Below are 25,604 nucleotides of genomic sequence, written 5' to 3'. Positions count from 1 at the left end.
AAACAGATCAATCCTACTATATTTTATCTGTACTTCTCACCTGCAGCTGTTTAATAGCTTGAAACTACATCACACAAAATACGTTTTGTGTAGTCACTTATATGGGGGCTGCCTGCCGAGGCGGCAAAGGCGTGCTCGGTACGCCCGGAAGGACGTGGGTTCAAATCCCCGCCAGGAAGCCTTAAAATTTAAGAAACGAGGTTTCCACTTCCGGAGGTGCATATGGCCTTGAGGTTCATTCATCCTACACAAAAATGAGTACCAGATTAATTCATGGGGACAAAGGCGACCGGGCGTAGAGCTAACAATACTACCCCATCACGTGCCGAGGTGGTGGAAGCCTTTACCTTCCACTCCTCCTCCCACGCCTTCATGGCCTGTACGGACTTGACTTTGCTTTGCTTTACTTTGTAGTTATATAAGAATTAAGTAAATAATATACAGTCCTCTACACTGGTAAGTGGATTTAATTCTGAGTGTGAGAATTTTATGCTCAATAACAAAAAGTTCAAAACCTGATTTCGTACGAAGAACATTTAAATTATAACATTTATGTCTAGGTCTTCTTTGTAATTTTAGGACATTTATGAAGAATTTTTAGGTATAGATGCTTTAACTGTTAGGGCTTGTTTTGATGATTTATTTTAGCTCATCAAAATCCTAGCCCCAGTCATCTTCATGCCTAGTCACCTGTGTTTCGAATCCCAACATTTGAATTTGGGAGTTTTGAAATAGATAAACATGTCCATGTGGTTCAGATTCTTCGTAAAAATACAAGTTCTCTGTTTACAAGTACTTGAAAGAACTCCCACGGACAAGAATCCTGCACCTTTGCGTCTCCGAACCCAAGTAGTGGGCATAAAACGAGTAACATATCATATTTCACAACATTTTCCATTTACCACACCGCTAGGGTAACTGTTGCCCTCTGTGCATATATGAATTTCCATAAATTCAACAACAACAAAAAATGTTAGTTAGCCGTGCGGTTAGGGGTGCGCAGCTGTGAGCTTGCATCCGGGAGACAGTGGGTTCGGCAGCCCTGACGATGGTTTTCCATGGTTTCCTATTTTGACACCAGGGAAATGCTGGGGTTGTACCTTAATTAAGGACGGTCGCTTCCTTCCCACTCCTAGGCCTTTCCTATCCATCGTCGCAGTAAGACCTATCTGTGTCAGTGCGACGTAAAGCAAAATGTTAAAATAAATCACCAACAAAAGGAAAAACAACATAAAAATAAGAGATTACATACATATGCACAGTTTTTAATTACTGCCCCTTTCACTCCCTTTATACATTCTCATTGACACATTTTATTTTGGGCCTTTGCCTACCAGCGACCACTGTTCGCAAGGTCTTCAAATGAGAAGTGACTCTTGGTCAGCTCGGCAAATCCTCTCTGTCGTTACTCTTGACTTTCTAATCCCAGGCTGTTGTCTCACCGTCAGATAGCTCCGTAACTGTTCTCAAGTAGGGTAATGGGCCTCAAAACAGCCCTCATATCTAGGTACCGGGCGAGTGGGCCGTGCGGTTAGGGGCGCGCAGCTGTGAGCTCGCATCCGGGAGATAGTGGGTTCGAACCCCACTGTCAGCAGCCCTGAAGATAGTTTTCCGTGGTTTCCCATTTTCACACCCGGCAAATGCTGGGGCTGTACCTTAATTAAGGCCACGGCTGCTTCCTTCCAATTCCTAGGCCTTTCCTGTCCCAACATCACCATAAGACCTATCTGTGTCGGTGCGACCTAAGGCGAAAAGCAAAAAAAGAAAAAAAATAATAAAGCAAATACAGGTAAAAGCCCCTGGCTTGGCGAGTGATCGAACCCGGGGCTTCTGGGTAAGAGGGAGGCTTGTTGCCCCTGGATCGCGTTGCCGGCTACTTACACATCTACTACATAGTTATGGTTTTTAACTTATCGCCTACGACTTTTACGTTCTTTCACAATGTGAGTAGAAATTTCGTTACCAAGCTGCATTGAACAAGCAGATAAGTCTAGTAGGAATGGGTGGGTTCGCGCAAAAGGATATGTTAGACACACGCTAAGAATTGACTGATAGGATACGGAAATACAGAGGATAATGACCTCTTTAAAGGATTTATAAAGAAATGTGGCGTTTACGTATAAAGAGATTATGCAAAAGTTCTCATATCTGCACGAAATTACGTCAGTTTCTCTACTGATATTTTCCTTTTTTCACATCTTCTATTTACACTTCTCCCCTCCTTTATTTTATTCTTATTCCTCTTCCCCCAGTATGCCTATTGTAACTATACAAATGTCATTGACGTGTTATACGGGAAGGTCTTTCCCTCGCTCCTGGAGGTTTCTGATGTTATTCATGGCGCCCAAAGATTTTAATTCTGGTCTAAGGGTTGAAACGGGATTAACTCAATTGAAAATAGCCACACTGCTTAAAATTAAAACATAAATAAATTATGTGACAATTACTTTTATTCTCAGCCAGTCAGCCGTTACACTTTTTCGAATGTATGTAGTTTAAAATGTGTAAAATATGGCCTAAAAAAGGCTAACTTGCTTATTTTTAAGTTTATTTCATATTAATATCACTTCAACATTTTTTGCTAGTTGTTTTACGTCGCACCGACACAGACAGGTCTTACGGCGACGATGGGACAGGAAAGGGCTAGAAGTGGGAAGGAAGCGGCCGTGGCCTTAGTTAAGGTACAGCCCCAGCATTTGCCTGGTGTGAAAATGGGAAACCACGGAAAACCATTTTCAGGGCTGCCGACAGTGGGGTTCGAACCTACTATCTCCCGAATACTGGATACTGGCCGCAGTTAAGCGACTGCAGCTATCGAGCTCGGTCACTTCAAAATTAACAGTTCCTCGGCTACGATATGATACTGTCAGTACACTATTAGCTGCCTTACTGGGTCATAGAGAGTCTAACACGTAATGTAACTTCAAAAGCTTTTCAATCCGACTCGTTGGCTGAATGGTCAGCGTACTGACCTTCGGTTCAGAGGCTCACTGATTCGATTCCCGGCCGGGTCGGGGATTTTAACCTTCATTGGTTAATTTCAGTGGCTTGGGGGCTGGGTGTTTGTGCTGTCCCCAATATCCCTGCAACTCACACATCACACTTAACACTATCCTCCACCACAATAACACGCAGTTACCTACACATGGCAGATGCCGCCCACCCTCATCGGAGGGTCTGCCTTACAAGGGCTGCACTCGGCTAGAAATAGCCACACGAAATTATTATTATAACATATTTATATATTGTCTACATGTATGTTATAATTAGTTTTTTCGACAGCCTGAAGATCTTTGAAGTTAGGCACTACATTAACTGAGTCGACACTGAAGAGAATGGTTTCCTTCGTAACAGAGAAAGAAAAGTATTTTTTTTAAATATATCTGACTCTTGATCTCATGTTCGCCAGTTCGTTTCCAGCCGTGCTCCTCCATGTTACAATTGCTGACATATTAAAGAGCTCTTGTAGCACATCCTATGCCCATCGATAAAATTATATCAACCTTAGAAGAGGGTCTAGTAGACCTAAGAGTTCCCAGCCCGCTGATTAGCATCAGTTCAGTACTTCATAATTATTATTATTATTATTATTATTATTATTATTATTATTATTATTATTATTATTATTATTGATTCGTTATGCCCAACTAAGGAGCGCGTTTGAACTTATTAGTATTTTTTTGTTTTTCTTCTTCTCTTCGTTGTGTTCTTTTTTACTTCGGGTGGGCTTTACAGAAGATTCTGAATTTATTCTATCTTGAATGGTTTTTTAATTAATGGAAATTTTATTTAGGTCTTCACTGATTTCTTTTAGTCAATTATTGTGATTTTTCATGATAGGGCGAAGTTTAATTTTTTCATTGTGAGCCGGTTATTATCCATTCTATATAAGTGACCATAAAATTGTGATCTTCGTTTCCTGATTTTCCTGAGGATTTTTCTTTTTTTCTTTTTCGATCATATTTATTCGATATCCGCCACCAATTATAATAGTTTCAGATGCATTAAGTGCTTCTGTTTTAAATAATGCATTATAATGTCGTAATTTTGCCTTCTTTGATATAAATTTTGTATGCTCTTTGAAGTTTCACCATTCTTTCTTTGTTATCTTGCTGCTTTGACCCTGTTGGCTCAACGATTTCGCCTAGACACTTAAATTTGTCTACTTGAGCGATATATCCATATTTGGTGATTACTGGTTGATTATTGAAACCTGATCTAGTCCATTCCATACACTTTGCCTTTTCATACGAAATTTGGAGTCCCGTTTTGGCTGCTAATTCATGGAGTTTTTCTACGGACTGGAATGCTTCCTGTCTGTTGTTAGATACACCTAGGAAAACAATGCCATCAGAAATTCTAGGCAAGAAGGGTGAATTTTGTTTTGGATACATCTATCAATATTTATATCTTTAGTTTCATTTTCCCATATCCTAATCATCCCCTTGTCTGACCCCTGTTTTGATTTTTAAAAATTTAGAAATTTCTCCTAAAAAATTCACTTTCGATGTTGTCTCGGTCTGTTTGCTTGATCAATTCTCTTGTTTTCTTGTCGGACTAGAATTCCTCTAGTACGTTAAACACTGTCTGTTGGTCTACGGAGTCGTACGCCTTTTTGAAATCAATAAGTGTGACTACTGGTTGTCTGGTTTTTCGAATTTGAAGAATGGTTTTAAGGTTTGAAATTTGCTCTACACACGATCTCCGTTTTCGAAATCCTGCCTGATATTCACGAATGAGGTGCTTAGTTTGTTCTTCCATTCTATTAAGTAAGGTTTTAGAGAGGATTTTATAGATGGTCGACAGTAGAGAAATTCCTCTGTAGTTGTCCATAACTGATTTGTCCTCTTTCTTATGAAGTGGGTGAATTAGTACACACTTTCATTCTTTGGGGATTTTCTCAGTATGCCAGATGTCCTGTAAAATTTCGTGGAGGATCAGAGCCAATTTGTCGCCACCTAATATGAACCTTTCTGCATGCATTCCATCTTCGCCTGGCGTTTTGTTGTCTTTTAAGTTCCAAATTATTAGTTTGACCTCTTCCAGTGCTGAGGGTGCTGAGTTAGGATTTGGTGTGAGTTTCTCAAAAGAATGTTGGTCATTGGGACTTTCAGAGTTCAGCAACTTCTGAACGTAGTTTGCAAGGAGATTGCAAATTTTTTCTATTGTTCCATCTGGACGTTTGAAGCACAAGCTGAGGGCGTATAATTGTGAACTTTAAATTTATTCAATTTCTACCAGTCTGGCAAGTTCATATTTACGCTTTTCTGTTCTAATTGTTTTGGACGTTTGTTTTTGAATTTGAAGGAATTCCTGCAAATTGATTTCTGATTTGTGAGTATCCAATCGTTGCCGTCTTGAGTCTTTGATCAATTTCTTTATTACAGGTGTCATTCCACCATCTATGTTTTCTTCTTCTTGGTGGCGTGCCAATCTTTTGCGATGCCTGTGTATTGAATATTTGAATGCATTCCAATTAGCTGGTATATGTGAGGGTAAATTATCAAGAAAGATACCTAAATTTAATTTATGGATTTCAGGATCAATTCTTGTTGTTCTGAAAGTTCTCATTTTGGCTTTATTTGGTTTAAACGTTTTTACTAGTGACAAGTGATGGTCTGAATCTGTAATTCCGTTTTTGACTTTAACGTTCATTATTTCTCTCTAATTCTGCCTGGTGACTGCCATCTGATCAGTTTGAAATTGGCCTTGCTGACGATTGGGGAAGTCCAAGTTTTCTTCTTGCTGGGTAGTGCCAGAAAGTGTCTTGACATTATTTTAAAATGAAACATTTGGCAAGAGCCAATTAATCTTTCACCATTTTGGTTTGCCCTTTTATATCCTGGATACAATCCCACTGTTCTCCTAAATTTATTTTCTGTACCAACTTGTGCATTAAAGTCTCCCATCAGCAATTTGACGTGGTGTTCTGGAAGTTTATTTGTTACTTCCACTAGTAGTTCCCAGAATTCATATACCTTTTGCTGATCTTTTCTATTACAGTTGTTGGTATATAACTTTTTCCCGATTTAATCGAAAGAAGTGAAATTCTTTCGGGAGGAGATGTGAAATTTAGCACGGAACTGGTGATATTTTTTCTGACTGCGAATGCTGTGCCAAATTGTGGAGGTTCATTGGACGTGGATATTGCCAGCAGTTCTTTGTAGAATCTGTAATTTCCTGATTCAAAGTGATCTTGATCTCTATATCGAGTTTCTTGTAATGCTAGAATGTCATATCAAGTTTATCCATTACATCTGTTAATTGCTTCAGTTTTAGTAATTTTGAGTAATGTTCTGAATTTTAAAGTGCCTATGAAGTGCATGAATTTCAGTTTGAGAGTTTTGGGAAGCTCCGACACATTCCCGCATTATGTTCTCGGTCCCCCAGAATCGATGACCGAGAAAACCTAGTATATCTGTGATAGAAGCCTTGTTATCTGTTTGTTCCATCATGCTAGTCAGTTAAAGCTTATAGGGAGATCAACAGTAGTCGATCTCAAAATTACAACTAAGGTTTTGAGCCCTAGAGGTTGCCGCAAGATGTATTCTGGTTGTTGTTTGGCTTTTGGCAGTAATTTGTATGACCGGATACCCTTTCTGACGTCAATCCTCCTCCTTTATCCGGGCTTGGGACAGGCAACAACAGTTAATGAGCTACTCAATCCACCCATTAACTGGTGCAGGCGGAGTTTTTGTTATTGTTATTATTATTATTATTATTGTACATATGGCATAGCCATTTTGGAACAGAGAATCTCGCGAGAATGTCGAAATCGTTCAAGATGGGATGTTGCCATTAGGAAGATTGAAAGGAAATGAAATGTCGTATGGCTTTTAGTGCCGGGGGTGTCCGAATACATATTCGGCTCGCCAGGTACAGGTTTTGGATTTGACACCCGTAGGCTACCTGCGCGTCGTGATGAGGATAAAATGATGATGAAGACAGCACACACACACATACAACCAATATGGGTTAAAATTCCTGAACCTGCCGGGAATCGAGCCCAGGACCCCTGTGATCAAAAGCCAGCACGCTAACCTTTTAGCCATGAGCCAGACATTAGGAACGTTGCAGGAGCTACAAGCTACTACAATTTTTGATGCAGAAAAGTTCCTTGGGGATCCAAAATTCTTTCCTAGCAAAGGAAAGGTCGAAGGCATGAAATTATAACATAAATTTTCCGTGTATGAAGAAAAGCACTATACTGCTATTGGTTTTTAAGTCCCATTAGCTATGCTTATGATTCTCGGAAACTCGAGGATATTTCTTACGTGCTAGTAAAGCTACCGACACGATGCCCGTATATATTATGGGCTACTACCTTCAAATACCTTTGCTGGCAGGACCTAGTGTTTACAGTGCACTATGTCTTCTGGTATAGGCTAGAGCAATTTTGTTACTTTCATAGATCTGTCTCTGTCATATCCTTGGCTTTTACAATATGAAAGTGACTGAGGTATGAGCGATGCTAGCAATGCCAATCCGTATGCAGCCAGTCCGTGCTATGAATGGTGTGAAAATGTTGCTCATAGGGTCGGTTGGTGTATGCATTTCAGTGGGCTTGGCAGACTGATATGTAATGGCAACTCTGGCTCGGTGAGGAAAGCAACGGCAAAATACCTCACTCCTCATTTCCCTAGTACGCCTCTTCAGTGATGCCTAGGCCATCTATGACAGTTGATGGCAGAGCTGTTGAGGATTCCACCAGCGGCATCGCTGACGGACTGAACATACATACACACACTACTGTGTAGAGATGAGAAGAATGCAAGAGTGAGGAATGTGGACTGCAAGCACGAACTTCCTGTTCTGCCCAGACAGATCGGCTCTTATCTGCTCTTATCTGCTACACAAAAACATTGACCCACACTTCGCAGTTTGCTCGATTACAACTGACAAGAGCGAAGAGCTGCCAGTAGAAGACAATATAAAGTCGTCTGGGTAGTAGCGGAGTTGCTATAGTAACCATTGCGTCACTAGCGCTGCTGGTGAAAACCCCTTCGCCCCGTTCCTCACCGGACACGTGCATTCTTCTGATCTCCCATAATACCTTCAAATAACAACGGACTGAGTTGGGATCGAACTCGCCAACTTGGCCTAGGAAAGCCAGAATTCTACTGTTTGAGCCACTCAGCCTGACATGATGAAGAGAAAATTAAAAGTGATAGCCACCTTTACACGTCCGTGATTCGAATCCCGGTCAATGTGTCTGGAACTTTCAATATGAAAATTGACTTTCATCTGAGTTGGATTCCAAATCAAATCACGATATAATCACGATATCAACGGTCTTGTAAAAGTACGTGCTGACCACGTCGCCATCTAATATCTGCAGGATAGGTAGAAAAGCCTTCCCGGAAGGCCAAGCCTCTTAATGAGTTTATATTATTTTTAATTTTACAATTTATTTTACGTCGCTCCGACACAGGTAGGTCTTATGGAGACGTTGGCATAGGAGTGGAAAGAAAGCGACCGTGGCCTGAATTAAGGTACAGCCTGGCGTCAAAATGGGAAACCACGGAAAACCATTTTCAAGTCTTCTAACGATGGGGTTCGAACCCACTCTCTCCTGAATGCAATTCATTTGTTTCTTGTTTGTTTGCAGAGTTGGGAAGTAATTAAGTGTAAGTAATCGAATTAGTTGTAACGAATACTTTTTAGTACCGGAGTGAATAGATCGGACGGTTGAGCGCTGGCTTTCTCAGTCCAGCTTGGTAGGTTCGATCCTGGCTCAGTATTTGAAGGTGCTCAAAAATTTCAGCCTCGTGTCGGTAGATTTACTGGCACGTTAAAGAACTCCCGAGGGACAAAATTCTGGCACCTTGGCGTCTCCGAAAATCGTGAAAGTAGTTCGTTTAACGGGATGTAAACATCAATAACATTATTATTATTATTATTAATTTATTTATCCGGCCTCGTGGTGTAGGGGTAGCGTGCCTGCCTCTCACCCGGAGGCCCCAGGTTCGATTCCCGGCCAGGTCAAGGATTTTTACCTGGACCTGAGGGCTGGTTCGAGGTCCACTCAGCCTACGTGATTAGAATGGAGGAGCTATCTGACGGTGAGATAGCGGCCTAGGTCTAGAAAGCCAAGAATAACGGCCGAGAGGATTCGTCGTGCTGACCACACGACACCTCGTAATCTGCAGGCCCCCGGGCTGAGCAGCAGTCAATTGGTAGACAAGGCCCTTCAAGGGCTGTAGTGCCATGGGGTTTGGTTTTGATTAATTTCTTTAGTAATTTTTGTCTTTAATCATTGCTTTTTACAAAATGTAATTTTTGCTCATAATTTACTTGCTTAAAATAAAATTGTAATCGTTACGTTCTAGTAATCGATATACGTCGTATGGAAGTAGAAATGGGAAATAAATTAGGTGATGATGAAGATAACATTTTCAGTGCTACTACAGTAGAAGCAGTGGCTTCACCAGTACTCAGTCATCATCATCATCGTCAGTCATGAATGATCTGCATTTAGGATGATCGCCCAGGTGGCAGATTCCCTATCAATAGTTTACCTCATATATACATTTATTTGTAAAATTGTTTACCTAGCTCTCTCTTAAAAATTTTGAACGAACTTGAAAATTTATCGAACATTTCCCTTGATAATTTATTCCAATCCCTTACTCCTCGTCCTGTACATGAATATTTTCCCGAATCTCTCCCTTGAATTCCAACTTTACCTTCATATTACGGTACTTCGTACTTGTAAAAGCTCCACTCAAGCTTATTCTTCTACTTATGTCATTCCACGCCAACTCACCACTGACAGCTTGACATCTCGTCTCCTTACTCCCAAGTCTTCCAAATTTTGCATCATTTAGTAACACTACTCCTTTGTCGGAAATCTCTCAGAACAAATCGTACTGCTTTCATTTCAATTTTTTCCAGTTCTTGTATCAAGTAGTCTCGGCGAGGGTCCCATACAGTGGAACCTTACTCTAACTGCGGTCTTACCAGACACTTACATGCTCCTTGGATGCGGTACTTCCTTACTTCTCCAGTACATCCAAGGACTTCAAAATTATAATTTAATATCGATCACTGCTGGGGATGTTCTCAACATTAAATACAGATATTCCACCAAGTTCCCTTATAAGGCGTCCTTTCAGAAAATGCAAAGATGTACTTTTCCCGAAGAGATTGATGAGAATTTTAAGAAGAAAAATATTTCAAAATTTGTAAATGGAAAATTATTTGAAATGCTAAAAGCAACTAAAACAAAATTACGGAAAATATATATAATGATATAACAAGGATATAAAAAGGAGTGACTTCCATAAGACTGACGTTCTTAATTGCTATTGTAATATTACTGATTAGTTTTGAAAAAGTAATTTGTAATTGAGTAAAATACATCTCAGATAACTGTAATCCAGCCCATTTACTGTTTTCCTTGTACTCTTCCTATCACTGTTTGTTTAGAGCTACTTGTTTCGTAGCGGGTGAGTTGGCGGTGCGGTGAGGAGCGTGCAGCTGTGAGTTTGCATTCGGGAGATAGTGGGTTCGAACCCCCTACCGGCAGCTCTGAAGATGGTTTTCCGTGTTTTCCCATTTTCACACCAGGCAAACGCTGGGGCTGTACCTTAATTAAGGCCACTGCCGCTTTCTTCCCACTCCTAGCCCATCGTCACCATAAGACGTAAAGGAAATTCTAAAAAGCAAAAAAAAAAAAATCTTGTTTTCTAATTGTTCAATATTCCTTCAATCACTATACATTGTTCAGAAAAGCCAAATTGTCTAAATGGTGTCTCCCAAAACTTTTCTAAAGTTCCAGAAGCCAACGATACGAGTTTGTCGCATACTTTCAGATACCATCGACCTCAGCTAGGATCGTATCTAGTAGGCTATCATGTTTACAAAACACCAACGAATAATCGACAACACCTCTGAGGTTGCCTAACTGCAAACTATTTCACGAACCTGGTGATACTCTTACATTAATTACGATTATTATTTAGCTCCGATGAACAATCCGGTACAAAAATATCAGGATCAGCAACCAATAGACAGCTGTCTATTGCGATTCGAATACTGGATAACGCATGTGGGATTTTTGAAATGTAGAGTCACGTTCTGGAGGTTCCGTGGACATCGACAAGATTATCAGTCCGTAGGGGCTAATAATCCTTTCGCTTGGTCTCTTAAACTACAATCACCGCCACTACTAACAACCATATGAAAATGCGAGCTTGCTTGTATTCTTCTTAAAATAATAATAATAATAATAATAATAATAATAATAATAATAATAATAATAATAATAATAATAATAATAATAAGAATAATAATAATCTTGCTGGCTTTATGTCCCATTAACTACTTTAAAAGGTTTTGGACTAGCCGAGGCATCAATATTTTGTCTAGTAGGATTCCTCTTACGAACCCCTAAATCTACCCACACGAGGCTGCCGCGCTTGAGCACCTTGAAATATTGGACTGAGCCGGGATCGAACACGCCAGCTTTGGCTCAGAAAGCCAGCGCTGTACCGTCTAAGCCTCTAAGACACACTGTCCAGCTTTTTGCTTAGAAGAGCACACAGTATTTCTTATTCAAATAATTAGGAAAATATGAACTAAGTCTCTGAGGCGTGTGCATATGCTCAAGTGTTTAATGAACCAGTTAGTATACACAAGTTGCTCGCTCATAAATGCGGGTAATAGTTATAGGATTCGATCTCTCAACCTTAAGGGCAGAAGGTGGTACTCAGCTGTCATGCAAGCAAGATATTAGATTTTCTATCACGAAATCGTAGCCACGGAACCTCCGATTTTACCTCCAATACTTTCTTTAAAATGTGTGCTTAAAATGGTGATGTAATCTAATATTTTTAAACAGTGTGTCAGCATTTCTTCATCCAACAAGTGCACTGCTTATCGTGGGTCAACAATTTTCCACGCAAGAATTTTAAAATATTTTGTAATAAATATGCCAAATTCGTGAAAATCAAGTGAAAAATTGTTGAGAAATCCCCTCCAAAAAATATTTTTTTCAGAGATCTATCGTGGTAACTCAGAAAGATTTTCGCTGCTGATGGGGTCGGAAAGGAAGCAGCCGTGACCTTAATTTAGGTACAGCAACCTGATGTGAAGATGAGAAATTACAGACAATTATCTTCAAGGCTGTCGACTTTAAGAATCGAACTCTGTATCTCTCGATGGCAAACCACACAGCCAACTCGCTCAGTTCCAATCAATTCTAGTGTGAATAAGTTCTCATGTCAGGTCCCCTTAGTGACCACTAACGTTTCAGTAAACCATGCTGTTGCGCAGAAATACGTACGTTTCACTCTCATCTTTCAGTCTTACGAACCAGAGGGAAACAGATAACTTTTCTTTTCCAAAATCACACATGCATTGACCGGCATTACCGAACGAGTTGGCCGCACTCTTAGCTTGCATTCTGGAGATGGTAGGTTCGAATCCCGCCATCGGCAGTCCTGAAGATGATTTTCCATGATTTCCCACTTTCACACCAGGAAAATTCTGGGGTTTTACCTTAATTAAGGCCACGGTCGCTACCTTCCGAAACCTAGCCCTTTTCCATCCTCGATGTGTGCGACGTTAAACCACTAGCAAAAGATGACCGGGATCCAAAAGCAGCCACCTTGCTAAGAACCCAGAAATTTGGCTATGAAGACCTTTATCAATTTTCTCCATGCCATCACGGTTACGTCAAAAGCTTTGGCTTCATTTACGACGGAGTTGTCTTAGTTTATTGCTTTATTGCTTAAGAAAGCTCATGTCAAAGTCTGAATATTCCTCCAAGGTCCACAAAAGAAGATAAAAATTTTCCCACCATGGTGTTAACAACAAAACGGACGTAAACGCCATCGTCAAACAATGAATCAATCTTCATGACGAGTTGTGGTCCTGTCACGGAGGAGGACACTCCCCGCCGGACCCTCCCCCACTATACCTCCGAAGAAAGCACGAAAGGAGAAAAGCTTTGTTGATATAAATCCTTCGTAGAGCTGCGCATCGCCACTATACAACCAGCACTAGGTCACGGCAGCTCAACGTTGAGAGTGGAACAGACACGGCTTAGCTTAGCATCCTCTCGTGCAGGTAAGTTACGTGCAAGTGCAAACTATCTACATCTGTGAGCATTACGTTCAACCACCTTGGATCGCTTAGCACAGTGGATATTGTTATAAGTGGTGCCAGTTATTTGAAAAAAAAAATCATATTTTGTTTCTGTCAGCATTACGATCCTAAGAAAAAAATGCAATACGGTGATCTAAATGAAAACAGTGGTGTGTTTCATGGACTGAAATATTATTTAATAACATAATTATGGACTGAATCAGTGGTTTTATTGGAAACTATTTTTAGTAAGGGCTGTACAAATTCTGATTTGTGAAACTTCAACGTGTGAAAACATGTACCAATCACGTTATTTAATTAAATATCTTTGTATATCTTGTTAAGTAATACAACAATAATTTGAAGTTTGACAATTCTCGTTCAAGTAAAAAAGTTTACTGGAGATGGAGTTTCGTGGCGGGGTAGTGAGAAGAGATGAGTGTCCTAATCCATCGGCTTGGTTGATAAATAGCGCACCTACAGAGACGCAGGGCTGAAATAAATGCAAATAACTTATTACGAGTAAATTGTTGGTTAAATTCATATTGCACTGTATCCTTGGTCTTAGGAGGGATATCGGCTTTCCTCTTCTTTGGTCGGATTCCAAACCCTACTCACTTATTAAGAATTTTAATCTTGTTATGAAAGTTGGGACAGGATTGGCACAATTGAGAAATGAATGGCTTTTCCTTTCAACTACACACGGTATTTTTATTCAGCACACTATCTAAGACAGCTTACCCAAATGCGTTAAAAGTACACATCAGAATAAATAGTCTACCACAACTACGCAAGTATTCAACCAAACTTCACAAGCTTTTAAAACAAGGGGCTCTTGCACTGTACATGATATCTCATTATCTTGAAGTGAAAATCGAACAAATATATTATTGCACACCTTAATTCTTGTTTATTTATAGTATACAGTCACAATGTGTGTGTGTTTGTGGCGGCGTTGGGGGTTGGAGGAGAAGAGATGTTGATGGCGTGAAAAAAGCAGTGGCTTAGCTGTTGGCTTTCCACGTGGATGACCGAGGTTTGCGCCTCCGGGTTTAGCAAATCGAGTCGCTGTATTACAGTAAACGTATCAATGAAGTGAAATGAACGACAGAAGTAATTTTATAGAACCGAGCAGCTTGGCTCAGACGGTAGAGCGCTGGCTTTCAGAGCCCATGGTTACTGGTTCGATCCCAGCTCAGACCGGTGATATATGAAGGTGCTCAAATATTTCAGACCAGTTTCAGTAGATTTACCAGTAAGTAAAGTAACTCCTCCGGTACAAAATTTCCGGCACCTCGGTGACTTCAAAAACGTAGAACCAATAACATTATTAATTAAAACTCAAAATGAGCAAGAGTGACACCAGTACCCTGAAATAAGGAGAAGAAAGCACTTATTTCAAGAAAACTGTTACTGAATGCAGCGTTTTAGTCCAAAAATTCGTTTATTTTTCAACATATTATGAACAAAAGTACTACTTAGGCCTACATAATTGTAAATGAAATGACGGAGGAAGTAACTTCACTGAATGTCAGTCAGCAACCAGGAAGAACGTAAATTATTAATTCATCATCTTCACATTGTACTTTTTAACAATTTAATTTAGTCTGTTTTCTGACATTATTTCAGGTACAGTTACCATCATTCATAAAATAACATGAACATGAATTCTATGCGGGTTTAGCGCCGGTATGGTAATTAACGTGTGGTGAGTGTTGTAAAAGGAATCCTAAAACTACCCGAAATGAGTACAGCCGATGTCAGTGACGCAGTCGGTTAATAGTTGCAATTTGTTCCCAATATATCAGATGTGATCTTGGCTGCGATCAATAGAATTTGAGACCATTCCGTGTTGTGGACTTCTGGGTCGTTAAAGAACTTCCTAGTCATACTCATAACTAAGTATCGAACCTTAGATCTCCGTAGTATGCAACTTGTACATTTACTGTTTTTCCGTAAAACAAATCCATCACCACGTAGGCGTGCAGAATTTCAACACCTAGTGTTCTTCCAAAGATGGTGATAGGCCCTATCTGTTTTAAATTTCGAAAGGAGGGAGATAAATTTTAAATTTTAATTTTAAAAGTGGAAATGATGAGTTAAAAATAAAGCAGACGGTAAGATAATGATCTTAGTACACCAGAATTAAGCCTATATGTCTCTGTTTGTTCTTAAAATTACGCTACTTACCTGCAGATATATAATATTCGAACTACAGTACATTGAAAAGATAGTTGTTAACTCGTTAGATGGACAGTCAAAGATCAAAGGAGCTCCGAGTTAAATTCCCGGTCAGATCGGTGATTTTATACCTTCATTGGTTGATTCCTCTGGTTCGGAGATTGGGGGTGTGTGTGCGGCCTTCAGTATTATATTCCATCCTAGGTAAGAACTCATCGTCTATGGGCGCCAACTCAAAAGATCCGCATCAGTTTTCTCCGGAGGTCATACGTCATTAAGGATCTTTATTTTGGCTTGACTTCAGTAAGATGAATGAGAGAATTAGAGTGTGATTCATACTTTAAGAAAACTTATTATCAGTATTTTGTTGTCGTTACATGACAAAGTTTTTATATCCATGAACTTCAGGTTCCATTCTGCTACAATATCGCACTCTTAAAATCTTCTTCTTCTTCTTCTGTCGATTTTTCCTGTACGCTGGTAAGGTCGCGGGTGTGAAGGCTGTCGCACATGTGGACTTGGTACTTTTTGACGGTTGGATGCCATCCCTGACGCCAACCCTACTTGGAGGAATGTTTTCACTAATGCGTATTTCTGTGGTGGTTGGTAGTATGTTGTGTTGTGTTGTGTTGTGTTGTGTTGTGTTGTGTTGTGTTGTGTTGTGTTGTGTTGTGTTGTGTTGTGTTGTGTGAATATGACGATATTGTCTATTGAGACAAAAATATCGTGTTCCCGAGCTAGAGAAATAAATCATCCCGAGTAAAATACTCGATTCGGCCTGTAATAGAAACTTGAATTCTGTAAACGACAATACAATTAGGGTAAATAACGTAAGATAACAAACGATGTAAAATCACAATTAACGAGAAGATATTTACTTATCTTACCTTCACGAACAAACCAAACCTCATGGCGCAACAGTCCAGAAGGGCCATGGCCTACCAAGCGACCGCTGCTCTTCCTGAAGCCCTGCAGATTGTGAGGTGTCATGCGGTCAGCACGACGAATCCTCTCGGCCACTATTCTTGGCTTTATAGCTCCTCAATTGTAATCACGTAGGCTGAGTGGACCTCGAACCGGCCCTCAGATCCAGGTAAAACTTCCTGCCCTGGCCGGGAATCGAACCCGGAACCTCCGGGTAAGAGGCAGGCACGCTACCTCCACACCGCGAGGCTGGCGATCTTACCTTGACGGCGATATTTAAATTCAATTTCATGAACAGTTTGAATGTTTTTTGTTTGATCTTCTTTCAAACTGCCAACAGGAATTTTTTTAATGTCGCACCGACACAGATAGGTCTTATGGCGACGATGGGATAGGAAAGTGCAAGGAGTGGGAAAGAAGCGGCCGTGGCATTAATTAAGGTACAGCCCCAGGATTTTCCTACTGTGAAATTGGGAAACCACGGAAAACCATCTTCAGGGCTGCCAACAGTGGAGTTAACTCACCATCTCTCGGATGCAGGTTGATAGCTACGTGACGCAAACCGTGCAGGCTCTTGTTCGGTACTGCCAACCGTCTTAAGACACCAAAGTTTTTTTTTTTTTTTTTGCAAGTTGCTTTACGACGCAGCGTAGGTCTTATGGCAACGAAGGGAAAGGAAAGGGCTAGAAGTGGGAAGGAAACGGTCGTGGCCTTATTTAAGGTACAGTCCCAGCATTTGCCTGGCGTAAAAGTAGGAAACCACGGAAAACCATCTTTAGGACTGCCGACAGTGGGGTTCGAACCCACTATCTCCCGAATACTGGATACTGGCCGCACTTAAGCGACTGCAGCTATCGAGCTCGGTAGACACCAAAGTGTCAGACTTTTAAACCAGAGGAGTTACCTAACGTATCGGGATCCAACTACATGGAGTTATCACAATCAAAAAACCCTCAAATGCCAACTATTTCCTCTGGAATGTAATCCACTACCTTGGGAACAGAAGATCGCCGGCTAAGTGTGTGCGTTACTGTAATCAGTAACCATCTTTACAGTTAAGATGTTCAGTTCGCAGGCGTGTCAATGATACCGAACGGCTGATGTAGCTGTAAGCTTGTCTTTGAGAGGTAGTGACTTCGAACCACATCGTTGTGAGCTATGAGGACGATATTACGTGGTTACCTTCCTTTTTACACCAATCAAATGATGGGGCAGTACCACAATTAAGGTACGGCTGCTACCTTCCCATTCGAATCTTTCCTTATACCGACGTCGCCGAAAATCTTCGATATTGTGACTTTAAATAGCTAGCATATAAAAAAGGAACCTAAGAAAAATATTGACTGCTTGACAGCCGATCACTCCGATCGAATCTATTCGTCAGCCCTGCCCACTTGGATTGGAGTTTGATAGATAGATAGATAGATAGGTAGATAGATAGATAGATAGATAGATAGATAGATAGATAGATAGATAGATAGATGGATTGGTAGACAGATAGATAGATAGATAGATAGATAGATAGATAGATAGATAGATAGATAGATAGATTTATCACCAACAGGTTATTTACCTGATTATAGATGATTCAATAAAACATTATATACAACAAATATACCTTAAAATTAATTTCCTAAAATATTTACCAAGGATAAACTAAATCTAGAGAGATTTATATACGTATATTTACAACACGTTAATTTGACGCCGACCACTACGACCAGAGTGCAATTTCTTTTAAAATATTTGGGGTAAACATTTACCACTTTTTGTAAAGACAGCAGCCTAAAATCCTGAAAAGGACATTAGGCAATCATCAATACACTAAGCATACAGTGGCAGTCAACCTGTTAAGAGAAATTGGCCTTATGGTACGTCTGTAAGTTGAGTGTCTTTTGATTAATAAAAGCAAAGCAAAGTCATCTCTGTACAGGCCATGAAGGCCCTTGGAGGGGTGAAAGGTAAAGGCTTCCACTGTCCATAACCTCGCCACATGATGGGGTAGAGTGGTTAGCTCTACGCCTGGCCGCCTTTGCCCCAGGAATTAACCTGGTACTATCTATCTGTCTATCTATCTATCTATCTATCAAACTCCAATCCAAGTGGTGTAGGCTGAGTGAACCTCAGGGCCATGTGCACCTCCCGAAGTTGAATTCTTGTTTCTTAAATTTTACGACTTTCTGACTCGAACCCACGTCCTTCCGGGCGAACCGAGCACCTCTTTACCGCCTCGGCCAGGCAGCCCCTGTTTGATTAATAATAATGTTATTCTTTACCGATATTTGTTATTACGTCCCACTAACTACTTTTTAACCGTTTTCGGAGGTGCCGAAATTTAGACCCACAGAAGTTATTTTTACGTGCCAGTAAATCTACCGACACGAGCCTGACGTATCTGAGCACCTTCAAATACTACCGGACTGAGCCAGGGTCGAACCTGCCAAGTTAGGGTCACAAGACCAGCGCCTCAATCGTGTTGAGCCACTCAGAAGGGTGTCGTTGGTCATTACTCATTATTTTTAAACTACATTCAGTTTTACCAAATTCGATGGGTACACTGCGGCTAGCGTTGCAGAAGGTCTACTTATCTCATTACCTCACTTTATTTCTTTATATTATATGGCATATTGTGTTGTTATTTCGTTGTTGGTGTATCTGTCTCCAGTCAATGGGCCAAGGATTGGGAAGGACGCCACTGAACAACTGAATAAGCTATAATTTAACGTTTTCTGGAATGAAAGTGAAAATTAATTCAGAATAGCCGATAAATGTTGTCTAGTGTTAAATAAAACTGTTAATTTTCTGATCTGTTTCTGTAAGTGTTTCTACTTCCTTACTTGGAAATCTTTGCATATTTGAAGTGACATATATACGTAAATAATTATAGAAATATGTTTCAGATGGAAAGTACTGTACATATGACGAAATGATACTATGCGAAGCTTCAGGATTTTCGTTTCTCTCTCACTGAGCGGCTTGTGGTTTCTAGAACATGCGCCGTATATTACGGTTCTTACACAAATATGTTTTCCTTTCAACTCACGATGTCCCTAATATATTTATGATGTTGTAGGTTATGAGGGATACAGATAACTCATCGGTGTATCAGTTCGTCATTTCACATATCAAGTACTTTCTTCACCAGGATTCATTAAATCATCCTCCGAAAACCGTAAAAGTAGTGGGACGTAACACAAGTAACATTATTTATAATTAACTCATCATAAAATCAGTCCGTTATTTCCCAAATAAAGTATTTTCTTCAGCACTTTTTAATGTTATAGAGCGAGACGTTCGTTAAACATTATCCTCGAAGATAATCGAACCTGGAATCACAAGATATAGTCGACGATGTGAATGCTAATGTAAGACGAATATGATCAATAAGTTTCTTGAACAAGATAATATATGACTAGTAACTTCACCTGAATTCTCAGTGTTGGGTATTAAACACCATCATGTTACGTATTCCTCTACAATTGTGTTCATTGTTATTACGACTTTTTCCTTATACAGCACAAGTGATTTCTATCAGAGTAGCTCAGCCGCAAAACTGGTGTGTCTTTAAGCACTCAGATGTGCAGGTTCGATTCTGATAATCATATTTTAGGCTTCTTAAATGTGGTATTTTCAAGTCGGTAATATACACCGGCTGGTAAGGTAAGACACTCATGATAATTTAAGGTATCTCTCAAACATTTTTTTTTTTTTTTTTGCTAGGGGCTTTACGTCGCACCGACACAGAGAGGTCTTATGGCCACGATGGGATAGGAAAGGCCTAGGAGTTGGAAGGAAGCGGCCGTGGCCTTAATTAAGGTACAGCCCCAGCATTTGCCTGGTGTGAAAATGGAAAACCACGGAAAACCATCTTCAGGGCTGCCGTTAGTGGGATTCGAACCTACTATCTTCCGGATGCAAGCTCACAGCCGCGCGCCTCTACGCGCACGGCCAACTCGCCCGGTCTCCCAAACAATTAACAGAGCTTAGAAGACGATTATCTCTTGTATTATTAATATTACCAGTGGTTTTTTGCTATGGGCTTTACGTCGCACCGACACAGATAGGTCTTATGGCGACGATGGGATAGGAAAGGTCTAGGAGTTGGAAGGAAGCGGCCGTGGCCTTAATTAAGGTATTTGCATTTGCCTGGTGTGAAAATGGGAAACCACGGAAAACCATCTTCAGGATTACCAGTAGTAGTTGTAGTAGTAGTAGTAATATTGTTGTTGTAAAAGCTAATATTTTTTCTTTAATTTAATATAACTCGGAGAGGAACTGTTAAGTTGTTGATGTTCTTGCGCCTCGTATGAATAGGTTGTATATGTGAAAGCTTACTGAATTCAGCGACTTTCATAAACTATTTCTATATTTCTCTCAATTTTTTGTTAGTGGACGACCATCGTGGTCTCTGTTTATGTAGTGAATATCCCGGGTTCAATTGACGGCTGTGTATGAAATTTAACTCCGATTTTCGGTCTGCAAAGGGTTACACTCAGCCTCGTGGGGGCAAGTGAGTACAATTGGGTTGAAATCCCAATCATAGGCCATAATCGAAGTGATTTTCCATGGTTATCCATAAACTCAAGGAAATACCCGTATGATACCTAATTGAGGGCCAAGGCCGTTTCTTTCCAATTCTAGCCTGTCTGTTGTGAATTTTTAGCCAAATTTGTGTGTGTTCAGCTCCAGTACGCTGTCTAACAGTAGCATTGAGATGAGTTGGCCGAAATCGGAGGACGAATGAGAATAAAGGATTTGACAATAAATACTATTATTGATGGGCTGACCGGCGCTGGCCTTCTGACACCAACCTGGCAGGTTCGATCCTGGCTCAGTCCGGTGGTATTTGAAGGTGCTCAAATACGTTAGGCTTGTGTCGGTAGATTTACTGGCACGTAAAAGAACTGCGCTACCAAAATCGTAAAATTACTTATTGGGACGTAAAGTCAATAACATTAATTACATATATTATTAAGTGTAGGAGTAGTGTAATGCAATGAAAGAAAATTGTACCTTAATCTATAGTATAAATACTGTCGAAGATACGCCCCATGAACAGACTAGCGGCACGTAGCTGTGAGCTTGGACTCGGAGGATAGCGGTTTTTAACCTACTGTCTGCAGTCCTGAAGATGGTCTTACTTGGTATTCCCGTTTAACTCCAGGAACATGCTGCGATTGTACCTTAATTAAGGCCATGGTCTCTTCCTTCCCAGTCCTAGCCCTTCCTTATCCTATCATCGCCACAAGGTCTGCCTGCTTCGGTGCGACGTAAAATGTGCTCTGCCTTACCAAATTCCAGAGACAGATGGGTTCGAATGCTTTGTTGGCAGTTATTCTTGAGGTGCAATCTGGTGGTTTATCATTTTCAGATCTGGGTAAACATTTCGTCACATGATCGTAATTATACTTTAATTTTTTGCAGGTTTTAATCAAGTAAATATGTATTTACATTATCCCTTAATAATAATAATAATAATAATAATAATAATAATAATAATAATTTTATTTACTTGTATTTCCTACAATGACAGGCTGCCTAAATCTGACAAAGTAACATCTCTTCAACACGTACTAAATGTACGTAACACGATCTAATAGGTTGAAAGTTGGTTTCGATTATACCATAACACTTGAATATTGAATGTATGTGTAAGCACGAAGAGTTTTCTGGAGTTAATCCTTCTCGTATGCAGTACTACAGAGGTGATATCTAACAATTTAGGCGGAGTCTTTAATGGCCAAGACGGCTAAATCACAGTACAGATTCTTGGGAATGCCCACACTTTTGCAAAACTTAACTAAGAATTTTGATATGGTTCTTCTTGCTCCGATGAGAAGTCCTACAACCCTTATGTAAGAGATGTATGATTCTTTGAAGTAGCTTGAAGTAGTGTCTACCTTTGCTGGCTGACTTGAGTCGACCTCGCATCTAATGGCGGGGTCCAGAATATATATGATTCTTGACGAAAAAGGACACTTTTGAATTTATGTATTAAATTGCTTTACGTAATGGGACCATATGACGTGAATAGACGAATCAATTATTATACATTTTAAGAACAAAGGGGATACGATTGCAGCTTCGCTGCTTTACGAGAAGAAAGGTGATATTAAAGCAAATTTGCATTCATCTAATTAAAAATTGTCTCATTTAAAATACTGTCAATTATCTCTTTCCATGCGGAGCTGCCTAGCCGAGACAGTAAAAACATTTTTCTTCATGAAGTTGAGAAATGTTGGAATGAAACTTCAAGTTTGTTTTTTTTTTTTGTTTTTTTTGCTAATTGCTTTACGTCGCACCGACACAGATAGGTCTTATGGCGACGATGGGACAGGGAAGGGCTAGGAGTGGGAAGGAAGCGGCCGTGGCCTTATTAAGGTACAGCCCCAGCATTTGCCTGGTGTGAAAATGGGAAACCACGGAAAACCATTTTCAGGGCTGCCGACAGTGGGATTCGAACCTACTATCTCCCGAATACTGGATACTGGCCGTACTTAAGCGACTGCAGCTATCGAGCTCGGTACTTCAAGTTCTGGACAACCGTGTGACTATACAGTTTACCAAGCCTAAAACAGAAATATATGCTACGTCAGTTCCTTAGACGCAAAGGGATCGGGATTAGAATATATTTATACAGCCTTCTGCTCGGATATAGGCTAAATTGTTCATATTCTCCCTTTTGATAAGAGCCCTATTTAATATATGAATAAATGGAAATACGAGGTTATTCTGAAGATCCATCCTTCCACCCAAGGCCGAACCTCGGTCAATGAAGACAGAACATCTAACAACCTGTAGTAAACATTATGTAAACTACATAATTTTACCTTCAAGAACCAACAACATTGTTGATAGAAAGGTGGAGCAGGCGACCTTGTCAGCCTAGCGATGGCTATTCATGGCACGTGCAGACAGGACAACGAACTCCAAGGAAGCCGCAAAGCTGTTATGAATTGTCACATTTTTGAAGGCTTTATTATATCGTGATCGCTAGCCCTATAGTGTACGAATAGCGTGTCTGTCTGTTACCCGGAGGCACTGGGTTCGTCTTCCATCCAGCCCAGTAATTTTAATTCCTTGGAATGGGGTTCACATAGTCTCGTGAGACCAGCTGAGGAGCTGTCTGATACGGTAGGCGGTGGATTCGATCAAGAGAGCAAGGCAATACGACTGAGGATGTGGTCACTTCCAGTCATACCGGGCGAGTTGGCCGTGCGGTTAGGGGCGCGCAGCTGTCAGTTCGCATCCGGGAGATAGTGAGTTCAAATCCCACTGTCGGCAGCCCTGAAGATGGCTATGTGTGTCGTTGCGACGTAAAAAAAAAAAACCTTGCAGTCATCTGATTGGGCGGCAGTTGTCTTGACAGGTCAACGTTCTAAGGGGCTTTTGTGCCTCGGTTTTTCTTTTACCGTTCACTGCTCTGTTTTGTTTTTATACAGTTTGCTTCACGTCACACCAACACAGATAGGCTTTATGGCGACGATGGGATAGAAAAGAGCAAGGAGTGGGAAAGAAGCGGCCGTGGATTTAATTGAGGTACAGCTCCATCATTAACCTGGTGTCAAAATGGGAAACAACGGAAAACCAAGTTCAGGGCTAACAACAGTGAGGTTTGAACCCACTGTCTCCCGAATGCAAGCTCACACCTGCGCGACCCTAACTGCATAGCCAACTCGCTCGGTTTCACTGCTCTTCGGGTCTTCAAGCCCCGTACGGCCTTGCGTTTAATTTGTTATATGCATACATACATACATACATACATACATACATACATACATACATACATACATACATACATACATCTTCATTATAGAGTGTTATGCCTTTCAGCATTCAGTCTGCAAGCAACTGCAAATTAACTAAGCGCTTGCCCAAATCCCCTATTTGCAACTAGCTTTCTGATCTCATTTAGTGTAATCAATCAATCAATCAATCAATCAATCAATCAATCAATCAATCAATCAATCAATCAATCAATCAATCAATCAATCAATCAATCAATCAATCAATCAATCAATCAATCAATCAATCAATCAATCAATAAGCACTAATCTGCATTTAGGAGTGTCGCCCAGGTTGCAGATTCTCTATCAGTTGTTTACGTAGGTTTTCTTAAATTAGTTCAAATAAGTCTACACCTCTCATTATTAATTTATAACTCTTAGATTCTTCAGTTTGCCGAAACTTTGAATAAATAAATGTATAAACTATCTGAAAAAAGAAAACGTATGGCAGCAGGATTATACCTGAAAAAGATACGACATAATAATAATAATAATAATAATAATAATAATAATAATAATAATAATAATAATAATAATAATCGATATCGTAAGGTGTAATTCGGAGATGTAGGACCTTGCATTCACTGTGAAGTGAAATTACATTAAATACTATGACATAAGGGAAGCCCCCGTAGCTCAGGCGGCAGCGTGCCAGCCTCTCAGCGCTGGGTTCCTTGGTTCAAATCCCGGTCATTCCATGTGAGATTTGTGCTGGACAAAGTGGAGGTGTGACAGATTTTTCTCCGGGTACTCCGGTTTTCGCTGTCATCATTCATTCCAGCAACACTCTCCAATAGCATTTCATTTCATCTGTCAGTCATTAATCATTTCCCCCAGAGGAGTGAAAAAGTCTTCGGCAGCCGGCACAATTCCTATCCTCGCCGCTAGATGGGGCTTCATTCATTCCATTCTTGACCCGGTGGAAACTGGAAAAGTAATGATGTTTTCTGTTTAAAGGGGCCTAACAGCTAGGTCATCGGCCCAAGTGGAAACAGGGATGTGATAGTCCGAAAATTTCACCCTCTTACGCAGTTCGTTATTGTGACTAACTCGTGTTACTGAAATAATAATAATAATAATAATAATAATAATAATAATAATAATGGCTTTATGTCGCACTAACTGCTATTATGGTTTACAAGGAGAAACGCCGAGGTGCCGGAATTTAGTCCCGCACGAGTTGTTCTACGTGCCTGTAAATCTACCGACACGAGGTTGACGTATTTGAGCACCTTCAAATACCACCGGACTGAGCCAGCACTGAACTGGCTAAGTTAGGGTCAAAAGGCCAGCGCCTCAACTGTCTGAGCCGCTCAGCTGAGCTGTTACTGAATTAATTCAACCATAGATTTGATAACCATCGTAGCAATGACGAAAATGTTTGCGTCATAATGAGGATGGAGGTGTGACGAAGAGACTTCGACATGCCTCGCCTGGTAACAACTGTACGGGTGTCTTTAATTTAAAATATTATGTAACTAATTATTCCTACTCTTCAACTAGGATAATTCACAATCTAGTTCACGAAAATGAAAGTTGTTATATCAAATCTATTGTACAACGTAAAAGACATATTAAATAAAATGTTAAATCGTAAAATATCACTGTAGTCTCTAGAATCGA

The 25,604-nt window shown here is 40.3% G+C and overlaps 1 protein-coding gene across 1 annotated transcript in view; it reads left to right on the top strand.

Annotated features, from left to right (window-relative positions):
* Positions 1-12,989: 12,989 nt before the first annotated feature.
* LOC136866141 (acyl-CoA Delta-9 desaturase) overlaps positions 12,990-25,604 on the top strand; it is a 180,858-nt gene continuing 168,243 nt past the window's right edge. Inside the window, exon 1 of the mRNA XM_067142843.2 lies at positions 12,990-13,071. The gene's annotated coding sequence lies outside the window, so the exon portion shown is untranslated. The remainder of the gene's footprint in view (positions 13,072-25,604) is intronic.

Source organism: Anabrus simplex, chromosome 3 (assembly GCF_040414725.1).
Source record: "Anabrus simplex isolate iqAnaSimp1 chromosome 3, ASM4041472v1, whole genome shotgun sequence".
Taxonomy (NCBI): domain Eukaryota; kingdom Metazoa; phylum Arthropoda; class Insecta; order Orthoptera; family Tettigoniidae; genus Anabrus; species Anabrus simplex.
Note: the sequence above shows the minus strand (reverse complement) of the source record. Positions and strands in the feature narration are given on the sequence as shown.